This window comes from Leiobunum rupestre, chromosome 1 (assembly GCF_980474605.1).
Source record: "Leiobunum rupestre chromosome 1, qqLeiRupe1.1.hap1, whole genome shotgun sequence".
Classification (NCBI taxonomy): Eukaryota; Metazoa; Arthropoda; class Arachnida; order Opiliones; family Sclerosomatidae; genus Leiobunum; species Leiobunum rupestre.
Genome location: NC_143384.1, coordinates 5,985,457 through 5,998,173, shown reverse-complemented (window position 1 = coordinate 5,998,173; position 12,717 = coordinate 5,985,457). Strand labels below are relative to the sequence as shown.

The 12,717-nt window shown below is 37.7% G+C and overlaps 1 long non-coding RNA gene across 1 annotated transcript; it reads right to left on the bottom strand.

Annotated features, from left to right (window-relative positions):
* Positions 1 to 67: 67 nt before the first annotated feature.
* On the bottom strand, positions 68 to 966 carry LOC149960479 (uncharacterized). Its single transcript, XR_016480438.1, has 4 exons — positions 882 to 966; positions 730 to 816; positions 196 to 288; positions 68 to 127 (listed from the first exon to the last, which is right to left on the bottom strand). It is a non-coding gene; the product is annotated as an uncharacterized LOC149960479 (long non-coding RNA).
* Between the last annotated feature and the right edge of the window lie 11,751 nt (positions 967 to 12,717).

Below are 12,717 nucleotides of genomic sequence, written 5' to 3'. Positions count from 1 at the left end.
ATGCTAAATAAGGGAGATCAAATAAGAGTACTATATTCGAAGATAATTTTGGTAAACGTTTAAATACCTAGTGAATGACTTGAAGAAATGTTCCCAACTGCAGGGTGTGGAGTGAAAATGTTTTGAGCTGAAATGTTTCAATGAAATTACATGTTCATTTATTGATATCAAATTTAATTGCAAGATATTATTCACCTGATGAATACAAATTGGATTTAGCACTAGCTATAGGTGTAGTTTTTCTAGCTGCAACGTCTTCCGATCTGACATTAAATTGACTTTGGGATGCTAAATAAGAGATCTCTAATAAGAGTACTATACGGGGTGTTTCAGAGAAGTCTGGAATCAATTTTCAGGCATGTTCTTTGGCTAACGGAGTAAAAAGATTCTGCGAAATATTTTCCTAAATTAATTGAACCGTATCAGAGTAAATGGTCGTCAAAAATCAGCCTTCAAAACGTCGAAAAACGCACAAATGTGCAGTTTCTATTATTCCTTGGACCGAATTGTTTCCTTTATTGAAAACAAATAAGAAACCAAATGTTAAGTAAAAGGAAACAATTGGGTTCAAGGAATAATGGAAACTGCATGTTTTCGAGGTTGATTTTTGATAGCCAATTACCCAAATATGGTTCAATTTAGGAAAACGTTTCTTATGACCTTTTTCGCTCCTTATTAGCCAACGAACACGCCTGCATTAAAAGGTCATTTAGTTAAATGTTGTAGTACCTAGTGAATGATTAGAAGATAGGTTCCCAACTGAACAATATGGAGTGTTGAAAATATTTTGAGCTGAATTCCCACAACTTGCGTTTTCTAGATTTTTGAATATATTTGCTTAAGATTATATTGATCTATTTTTTTTAAATAAATAGAAGTACCTCTGCAGAAGTTCTCTTGATAATCATTATTGTCATCGCAGTAGTTGATTTCTTGCGCTTCATTAAGATTTGCCTCCGGAACTGATACATCAAAAGAATTGATCAATTCACAACCTAACAGCCGGGATTTATATACAAGTTATATTTTTAGTACTCTTATTACCATTTTAAATATATACCACCTGAATTGAGCTCTGCCATCATTGTATGGTAATTAGTTCTCTCTTTATCTCTTGATAACTCTACTATTTGCTTTGTTAATTCTTTATCTCTTGATAAATCTATTGGTATTGGCATGTTCATTTGCATAGTAACTCCAGATTGTCCACCGCTCACTATTTGATTAATTTTTTCAGTCAGCATTTAAAAAGTCCGTAAAAAAATTATGAAAAGTATTTTCTACATGTTTGACTATTATTTTGAAACACTGAAGAGAATACAGGCATTTGATTTTCAGAAACATTGCTTGAAGTCTTTCCTTGATTCACATCTGTTAAGTAAATATGGTTTTAAAATTTTAGGTTATTTATAGAAATACCTAATTGAATCCGTCATTTCACAAAGAAATTACTTTTGAAGGGTGCTGGTGGATTCGGCATCAAAAATTTAGTTCTAGTGGTAATTGGTAATTTTCTTTTCTTTGTAACATTTCTCGTTTCTGAAACTATAGGAAATACGTAAAATTAAATTTCAGACACAGGAAACTAAAATATAATTGCAACATATGTACCAGATCGTTTTTTTCTCAACACTTTGTTTTTGTTTAATTTTGTTCCCAAAACGTCTTCTACGATTTAAAAATTATAATGGGAAATATTAATTAGTTATTTTTTGTTTACGTGATAGAAATGAGCGAAACGAACCATTTGAGTCGGACATATTTTTGTCATTTTTGTCGGAAAGTTCACCTTCATCTCCTTTGTCACTTTCTTCGTCGTCATCACTGATTAGAAACTTTTTATTTGTTTTAACTTTTCTTTTGCCCTTTCCGAGATCAACATCTGTAGCTAAATCAGATGTGTCTTCTGCACGTTTGCACTTTTCTCTTGCTTTTTCAAGACTATCAACTGCGATGGGATAAATCATTGTTCTAAGTTGTCGAATTTGCAATAATTAAGATATACATACTTGGGGTTGGCGTAAGTAATTTAATTTCCAATTTTTCCCATTTTTTTATCTGGTAATTTCTGCTTTTGAACTAATTTTGAGACTTCTCCTAATTTTAAATGCATGGGCCAATAACAATTTTTTTTGTTTATGCACCACGATTGAGGAACTACATTAACAGTGTTGTCGCTTATGAAGTGAACTACAGCGAACATCTATATACAAACGTAGATTTAAATGTTAATACATTGAAACAGAAGCAAATGAACGGAAGTTATCAGGGTGTTATATCTCTTATACTAAATGCATGGGATTTCCCTTTAATTGACGTTTTCAAATTTTGCGCTCTCATAGTTGCACTATCGCCATCTAGCAACTAGGAGGTGGACGTGTATTTCGAATTTGGATACCCACAGTTCAATAGTGTAATTTTTGGTGGGAACTGAAGGGGGGGGGGTTAGATTCCGATGGATTGTGATATCCCCACGTTAAGGAAAATACCTTTTAAAATTTTGGTCTATTTAATAACTTCTCTTCATTTACTTCTGATTAAAACCATAATGTCTAGTATGAAAAGGTTATAACGAGAGGTTGAAAAGTAATTTGACCAGTAATTTACATGGAAAACCAAAATAAAATTAATAAGGAAAATATTAGAGTAAAAAATTTAAGAAAGATAATTATATATGTATCAATATCTGATAAATTAAGTTAATGGATAAATTTGCATGTTCAGTTCAGGCATCGTGAATTAATGGAATTATGTTATGTAAACTAGCGATATTGTTAGGCATCCGCAAACACTTTTGCTTTAAAAATGTATATGGGTATGTACGGTTTTCTCTTGATAGTTTGCCGATAAAGATACCTAATAGAGATGATTTCAGAGGGTACACGAACAAGTCATTTTGATGTGTACAAACGTTACACTGGACAAATATTTTTTTATCTCGAGTTTGGTATATTTCTCGTACTACCACTACCTCACCAGATTGTACTTTGAACCAACTATTTCCGTCAGATAGGGAAGATATGACAAATTTTGGTGTTTGCAATTTTTTATAGGAAACAACACCTGGTGGTAAATTTGGATTATCTGACTCAAACGGCCTTTTCAAAATAACTGATTTCGGCTTAAAGGGAACCACAAGGTTTGCTTTTTCACCGCTTCTCTTAATTAATTGTTGGAGAGGTTTATTTGGGGCTCTTAGCATTTTCTTTATAAACTGCAAATGGTTCTCAAATGGAAAAGCGCTATAAGCATCTAGCCTTCCGAATAAATTTACATCCATGGCCATATGTGACAGTGCATGGACATTCATTACTAAAAATTCTAGTCCATAGATATTCCTGGACGTCGAAATGAATAAATTTAAAAGTTCGTTGGCATACTGTGAATGCGACTTGTAAAATTCAGGGTGGGCTAAAATGTATACAGCGCAATGGAGCAGTCGGAAATGGTTTAAAACGTTTTCTTCTAGAAAATCTATAGCTAATATCGGTCCAGTGTAAAGAAGAAATTGCCGCAATTCAGTTGCTTTATACCTATCAATGTGCTTTAAGGATCTTGGTTTACGCGCAAACTCAGAAGGAATATAGCAGCGACTCTCTTGTAGCTTATCCGAAAATGAAATAATCATTTGATTACTAAGTCTGACGGCCAATGGACCGCTAATCCAATTAACTACCATTTTTTTCGTTACTCCTTGGCATATTAAATGCATGTAGTCCAATGGAAATTGGCGTACCATATCAATGTTAAGCCTGGTCAGTGGCGTTGGACCTCCCGCTAAATGATGTTGTTCATCGTCTTCGTTTCTAAATGATTGGTCTGACCGTAACGTCACTTCATTCATGGTTTCGTCTTATACCGAAGCCCATTAATGGTGCATTTGTCGCAGGAGTGGTAGCCTGTATGTCCTTTTGTGTTTTTAATTAATGCTCGTGCTGGGGTGTCTAAAATAAATGGCCCCTTTAAATTACATATGTATGTATGGTCATTGTCTTTAAATCCATCTCTATCCAGGTCTTCCAATTCGGATACGAGAGGTCCCAAATATTCCTCGAGATTTACAGGTTTTTTTTCCCCATAAAATACCCGACCCCTTCGTGCTACAGGGGTAGGTGCTATAAGAAAATTGTCAATGAGAAAATTGTAGAGCGTCACCGAAAACGTACAAATAGCGTTGGCGTGAAAAAATAGACGTCTTTTTCAGTGAAAAAATACGACTTGAAAAAGTGACAAGTTGGGCAAGCTAAAATAACTTTTTTTGAATACCATTGAGAGAGTAGGGTAACTTTATAAAAGTCAGAAATTTGTAAATTTATCTACTAACAAACAAAATTTATAAGTACGTTTCGAAAATACCACCTTCGGCTGCGATGCAGGCTTGTGCGCGAACAATCATATTGTCGAAGGCGGCTTGAATCATTTCCGGGGTTACTTCCCGGCAAGCGCATACAATTCGTTGACGCAGCTCTTCAAGGGTCTCAACCGGAGTGGCGTACACCTTGTCCTTGACGAAGCCCCAAAGAAAGAAATCCAACAGAGTCAGATCGGGCGACCTTGCTGTCCAGTGTACGGGACCGTTTCTCCCTATCCATCATTGTGGAAATTCGTTGTTTAGGTAATCGCTCACGGCTCTGTGGTAATGAGGCGGGGCACCGTCTTGCTGAAACCACAGTCCTGCTCGTTGCGCCAACGGCAGTTCGCCAAGTTGTTGTTCTAGCTCATTTCTCAAGAAATCTAAATAACTCTAGCCATTTAGATTTTGCGGTAACAATACTGGACCAATTAACCGGTTTCCAACAAGACCAATCTAAAAAATTCAAGCGCCCAAATTGAAATTGGTGATGGTGTTCATATCCCCATTGTGGATTTGTGTCTTCCCAAACATGAATATTTTGGTAATTGTAAGGGCCGTCTCTTGCAAACGAGGATTCATCCGAGAATAACATGTTGCGGAGGAATTGTGGGTCGTCGTGCACGGATTTTAGCAGCTAGTTGCAAAAATCCAGCCGTTGTTGAGCGTCTCTATCTCGTAAACCGTGGTGAAGCGTTGCTCTTTAAGGATGTTACTTATGCCTATGTAAAATTCCCAAATGCGAGATTTACTACAAGCCAAAAGGCATTCAACACCTGATTAACTTATTTCTGACTTTCATCAAGTTACACTACTCTACCAATGGAATTCAAAAAAAGGTATTTTAGCTTGCCCAACTTGTCACTTTTTCAAGTCGTATTTTGTCAGTGAAAAAGACGTCTATTTTTTCGCGCCATTGCTATCTGTACGTTTTTGGTGACGCTCTACAATTTTCTCATTGACAATTTGCTTATAGCACCTAGCGGTTAAAATTTAAATTTTCAAAAAACATGAAAATATTTTTCGATTTAGATGCAATTTTGCTAGAAAGTGTCCCCCGGCACGTATAATGTACAGTACAAAATTAAACTTTCTAGAAAACATAATTTTTGAAAATAATCACTTTTTCGAGCATAAAAAAACACCCAGTATAACATCAAAAATATTGGGATTAAAAATAAGCACAAAATAATTTAAAAATTAAAAATTTAATTTAAATTTGAAAATGCGCAACACTTGGAAATATGTGGTTTTGAAACTAAGGCGAGTTTAATTTATACAAAAATTAAATTATAAATTGGTTTTCTTTAAAAACTCACTGTACAATCCGAACCAATATCTGTCCCTTCTTGGGTTTAGTGGAATGGCAGCCCGTTAGTTATGTCATCTGTTTCCTCCGTGTATCTGAACTTTTTTATATAACATATGGCCTTTCTTCAGAACGATAACTGGAACAGTGATTACAGTTAACAGTAATAAAAGCACTAGCACCATTACGCGATGACACTTACATACGATTCAATGCCACCTATTTTACTCCTGAATTATTTATAAAGCGGGTAACGCAGTTGTCTGTCTAAAAAGGAAGGTTCTGGCCAAATAGATTGCGAAATCCCCCTTGTTGACATCATAGCTAAAGACATTGATATCCTACCTAGTGACATCGTAAATAGCTACAGCCCCCAATTACATAGCACTTATGTACATCACTTTAGGGACATCCCCTTAGTGATATTGTAAGAAGTGATTACAACCTTAGTTACCTAGTGACATTTCTCTTAGTTCTAGCGTACTTATTAATACTTCTTAAGTTACGTCGTATTGACATAGTGACATCTTCGTTAGTGACTTCCCGTTATTGATATTATACCACTTGACATGACATTTGTATGTAAAACCGTGTAATTATTTCAACGTGAAACCAAAACCCATGAAGAACAATAGAACATTATAAATTATGGAAGAAATTCAGGGGTTTCTTAAGTAAATATTTTAGTTCTTTTTCAAATGAGCGCCTTCCAGCACATCAATCTGAAAATTTTCGAGTTATTTTAAGCCAAGCCGGATTTCTCCAATTGCATTTATAGCACGGTGGCAATGCCGCCTCAGACAATAAAGGAATCCACTTTATGACGCGAAACGAAGTCTATTATAGTCAGGTCGAAAAATGTAAAATTTTTACGAAATCGTGCGTTTTGTATTTTCAATCGATTTAAGACGGGAGGCCATTCGTAACTATTAAGAAACGGCCGTAAAAAGCGACTAAAACGCACCGTAAAGTGCAATCACCCTACTCTAATGACCCCCCGAAAAAGCACCTGTCCGCGTGACTCGTTCGTATGAGAAGAAGAGGGGTTTGTTTAAGGGGGCATTCGTAAAAACAATTTCTTACATTTCTCCACTTGATCGGTTTATAGTATACACGTAAAGCTAAAACTAAATTTAAAATCAGAAATATAACAAAATTGCAAAAAAGACTATATATTCTTAAATTATCGAACCTTAATACATTATTTATCGAGGTTAGAAATTTCTCAAATATAACAGTTATTACTTCATTTACGTTACATATTTGAATTCCAGGTATTTGTATTTGATACATATTAATCCAAAAAAATATCTTTAGGGTGGTTCGATTTGCTCTGACCAGGCTTTTCTCTCAAAACCTATTTGAGGTATAATTTCAGAATTTTCAGGCTATGCGTATTAAGTTGGGAACGCTTCGAATAGTAAATTGCAGAAAACTCAAATTCAGGGTTTTTTTAATTATTTTTGACCGCTAGGAGCTAGCGAACAATTTTCAACGAGAAAGTTGTGGATTATACTTGAAAACCTACAAATACCGTTTGTTCGAAAACAAACGAACCATTTTTCACTTAGATAATGAGGTCAGCAAAAAAAAAACAAGTTCGCCATAGCAGGCTCAAGGGTTCTTTTACAAAGCTTAGTTAAATTAATGGTTTTTGAGAATAACATGTTAAAAAACGATAAGTGAACCACTTATTTGGTACAAACAAGTGAGATAAAAATAAACAAATACTTTCCAATCAAACTAAAACGAAAGGGTTGCGAAATAACAGGTATGGTTAGATAATTCCTCCGTCTGACGCGATACATGTTTCTGCGCGATGAAGCATACTTTGGAATGTATGCTGGATCATGTACGGAGTGACCAATTGTAAAGGATCGATGATACGCTGATGTAATTCATCCAGACTCGTAACAGACGTCGCGTAGAAATGATCTTTGATGAAACCCCATCGGTGTGAGGTGGTCAGGCGACCTTGGAGGCCATTGGACTGGTCCGTTTCGTCCTATCCATCGTTGTTGGAATTCAGCGTAAAGGTGGCCTACTACAGCTCGAGGTTTATGGGGAGGTGCACCATCATGTTGGTACCAGAGTCGTCCGTTGTTGGCAAAGGAATGTCTTCTAATGCACCCGCGATTTCATTCGGTAACAAAGCTAATTAACTCTGCCAATTTAGACGGTTTGCCAAAAAAATGTGCCCATGAAGTGTTGCTCGATAAGAATGGAAATTGTGATCCTGAAGGATTCTCCAAATGCAGATTCTGGGCAAACCCAACTTGACGTTTGCACTTCGAATGCTTGCTTGAGGATATGCTTAAATTAGCTCTTCTTCGTCGATGTTTGACGACCAGCTCCTCGGTTTCTTGGATTGACATCTCCATGGTTCTAGAAATAACGAAATTGTAATGCCCAAATATTAAGTTTTTTAATATATTGCTCTTTCGTTAAGTTTTCTTAGTGACAATTATCCCTCTCACGCTTCTCCCCCCCTTAAGTTTCGTTTAAAATATTTTTCCTGAGTTTGAATGCTGGCCATTCTTTCTGACGATTGTTATATTCTCAATTGGCCCCCGCGAAGGTGCCCCCAGGCATGCAGAGTCATCCCTCAATTGGTTTAGAAGACTAGTGCGCATAGTCTCTATTCCCCGACCCTTTTTTTGTCCTTGGTCCGATATTTCTTCCCCTGTTTTTCTTTTGAGGCATTGTCATAAGCCACCCGTTCCCAAATGTTAGTCCCATAAAGTTTCTTAGTTTCATTATTCATTTCGAATTGCCATAAAACCAGTAATGTGTGCATCGGTATCGATGCTTTCATGTTAAAGTTTTTTTTTGTTATATTGCTTTTAAAAATGAATGTGTCAAAATTAAAGTGCTTATTTATTTTTATTTATGGTTTCTGATTAGATTCCATTAGTTAACCCAAGTATTTAACCACCCTGGACATGCGCAGTGGCTACCATCAAGTTCCCATGTTTCCGGGAACTCGAGACGTTGCGGCGTTCGTAACGCACCGAGGTTTATTTAGACCTAAGGTGCTTATGTTTGGCCTTACGAACGCTCCCGCAACCTTTCAGAGAATGGTCAATAGCCTGTTTTCGGACCTCCATCATCGTGGGGTCTGCGCGTACCTAGATGATCTGGTAATTGCTTCAGCTGATTTCGAAACCCATATAAAAACTCTAGAAATAGTGTTCGATAGGCTCATGAATGCCGGTTTAACAGTAAAGGCGTCCGTGGATCCGGATAAAACGGCCACAATGAGGGATTTTCCAACCCCGCGAAATACGAAGCAGCTCAAGCGCTTCCTAGGTATGGCGTCTTACTATCGTCGCTTTATAGAGAACTTTTCAAAAAATTCAAGTCCGTTAAATCATTTATTACATACCGGAGTTACGTGGAATTGGTCGTCTGACCAAGAACACGCCTTTACTACTATCAAAAACAAATTATCAACAGCTCCTATTCTTTCATCTCCCGATTATAATCACCCCTTTGTAATTTATTGCGATGCTTCAAATTCTGGCCTTGGGGCAGTCTTGGCCCAAATTATAAATAAGAAAAAGCACGTTATTCAGTACGCTAGTCGTTCTCTAGGCGAGACCGAGCGCCGGTATTCAACCACTGAACGGGAATGCCTGGGCGTCGTATGGTCGGTAGAAAAGTTTAGACCATATATTGAGGGGTCCCGGTTTGAAATCTTTACGGATCACAGTGCACTGCGCTGGCTTCCCACAGCTCCCGATCCGACTGGCAAATTCGCCCGTTGGAATGCCCGTCTCCAAGCATTTAATTTTAGTGTTAATCACATTGCTGGAAAGATAATGTCGTAGCCGACGCACTTTCCCGTATTCCGGAAGAGTCTGATTTAAATAATGTCGGTTACTCCTGCGCCATTTGTAATATAAACCCGTCGGTCATTTTTGATAGCGAAGATATGGTGCAGGCCCAGCGGAGCGACCCTCAACTAGGTTCCCTAATTAATTATTTAGAAAAAGATTTAGTTCCCTCTGACCCTGCTTTACAGAAATGGGTGGTAGACTTAGCGCCCATCTGTGATATAAAAGATGACATTTTGTATAAAAGCGTAAGTGATAAATTTGATGTAGGGTGGGACCCTTTTAAAATCCTTGTTCCTGGTTCGCTTAAGGCTAGAATTTTACATATCAGTCATGCCATTCCGTCATCTAGTCACTTTGGTGTGAAGAAAACTCTCAAACGAATTAGAACTCAATTTACGTGGCCAGGTCTTACGCTAGACGTTCTTAAATATTGTCGATCTTGCCCAGTATGTCAGGCCCATAAAGTACCGTCCCTAAAACCGGCCGGCTTAATGAAACCTAGCGATATCCCCGAACCTTGGGAAGTAATCTCAATAGATCTTAAAGGTCCCTTTCCCCGCAGCAAACGCGGATTTAAATATATTTTAGTTGTCAGTGATTATTTGACTAAATGGGTGGAAATTTTCCGTTACGCAACGCGACCACAACCCCAATGGTACGTCACCTAGTTGACGATGTTTTCACCCGCTTTGGTTTACCGTCCAGCGTTGTCAGCGATAATGGCTCGGTTTTCATTTCTAAACTATTTAAAAACGTCTTTAACGTTCTAAAAATTAAACGTAGATATACCTCCCTTTATCATCCTCAAAGTAATCTGACAGAACGATTTAATAGAATAATTGGTACCCAAATAGCGTCATACGTCACCGGTAACCATCAAGATTGGGATCTCGGTCTCCAACAATACGCGATGGGCATTCGTAGTGGCGTCCAAGAGTCTTCCGGTTTTTCTCCGGCTTATTTAATGTTTGGGAGATAAATTAAAACTCCATTAAATTTACTCTCTAATAAAAATCCTGAAGAATTTTCGGATCCGGAATCTTCAAAGATTTATGGGTTAAGCGTTCTTCCAAAAGTAGCAAAAGCTTTGGAACAGGTGCGCGTCAATATTCGACAGGCCCAAAGTAGGCAGAAGTCTTATTACGATAAGCATAGACGAGATTTCGAATTTCAGGTAGGGGATTTATTGCTGCGAAGGTCACATAAGCTTTCTAGCGCCCCTGATTTCTATACTGCCAAACTCGCCGCGAAATTCGAGGGCCCGTTCCAAATTTTGGAAAAATTATCTAAGCTAACGTACAGGTTAGGCACGCTGGCTAGGCAGCCTCTTAAAGGTACCTACCACGTAGTTCAATTGAAACCGTACTATTTGAGGACTGAATTTAATTTGGAAGCTCAAGACGTCTCTTTAGACACAAATGTTAACAGTAATAATCATTTAGGGCACTGCCAGGTTGGAGGTCGTGTTTTACGGCCTCGCGATAAAACAACCGGTAGAGCCATTTGCGTTGGGAACATTTAAAATATTCCCCCTTTTTACAGTATCATTAATAAGTATAAATAGTATTAGAATAAATCATCATGTTGTAATTTTTTTTATATTCACTTGTTTACCTTTTGTTAATGGTGCACCACCCCTGTAAATAACAATATAAAAACAAACCTGTATATACCTTGAGATATCTCGCTTGTAAATACAATTAAATGTCCTTTCCTCTTAATGTTAATTTCCGTATTGTTTTTAGTGTCCCTTGACTATGCCTCACGAGGACGTTCGACTTTCAGTGGGGGGCGATGTAATGCCCAAATATTAGGTTTTTGAATATATTGCTCTTTCGTTAAGTTTTCTTAGTAACAATTATCCCTCTCACGCTTCTCCCCCCTTAAGTTTCGTTTAAAATATCTTTCCTGAGTTTGAATGCTGGCCATTCTTTCTGACGATTGTTATATTCTCAATTGGCCTCCGCGAAGGTGCCCCTAGGCATGCAGAGTCATCCCTAAATTGGTTTAGAAGACTAGTGCGCATAGTCTCTATTCCCCGACAATTTTTTGTCCTTGGTCCGATATTTCTTCCCCTGTTTTTCTTTTGAGGCATTGTCATAAGCCACCCGTTCCCAAATGTTAGTCCCATAAAGTTTCTTAGTTTCATTATTCATTTCGAACTCTTATTCCAGGACTTGAGAATTGCCATAAAACCAGTAATGTGTGCATCGGTATCGATGCTTTCATGTTAAAGTATTTTTTTGTTATATTGCTTTTAAAAATGAATGTGTCAAAATTAAAGTGCTTATTTATTTTTATTTATGGTCTCTGACCTTGGATCTTGCGCGAGGTGTGCGGGCCTTACCGACTTCCAGCGAAAGTGTCCCGACCTCTGACCCTGGGGGTAATCAAGACTAAGAGCCCCTTGGTCATTAGACTTGGTACATCCCACCTCGGCCTATTGGGCAATTCAAATATGGATGCCAAGAGGTTATTGGGTCCAAGTGACACTATATCCGACCCGGATGAAATAGGTCACGGTCCCCTTTTGATTAAAACCAGAAAACAGTGATTTACAGAAGCAGAATGAGAACTGAAGTTGGAGTTTCTCTCTGTCTCTCTCTCTCCAAGAGAGACTGACCAACCGCTTCAAAATAGAGTTAAACTAAAGACATCGAAGTGTTCACCGGTGCTTCTCGGTAGCGGTTCCTCGACGCCAACTTTGACTATGTGCGGTCCGCGATAGCCGGTGGCAGCGATCCTCCATCTCGACGGACTACCTCGTTGGACTCTGCCTTTAATTTCACTTGAGTATAATTTTAACTCATAATGGCGATTCGTCGCTACTTCCGCGTTAACCACAAACTATGGTTAGCGATGTGTAATCGGGGTATAAGCCGATAATACGGCTCCCAAAATCTTTCAATGGCCTTCGGGCGTAGAACATTGTTAGTGTAGCTGTAGCAATTATGCTATTTTATGCCATTTTAGTATATTGGTCAAGTTACCATTTTTTTATATGCCTCTGACATTAACCCTACGGGTTAATTTGTTATGTATCTCAGTGTATAACCTTTTCACGGCCTTTGCGCCATTTCTTGTTTTGTTGTTGACTGAAATTAATTTCTGAAGTCACTATTAAATTTTACCCATGGCAATTCTCAATGAATAGTTTTATTATCTTCGTAGTTAAGCCGAAACACGTCCCTATGATTTTTGAGCCAAGTATAAGTTAT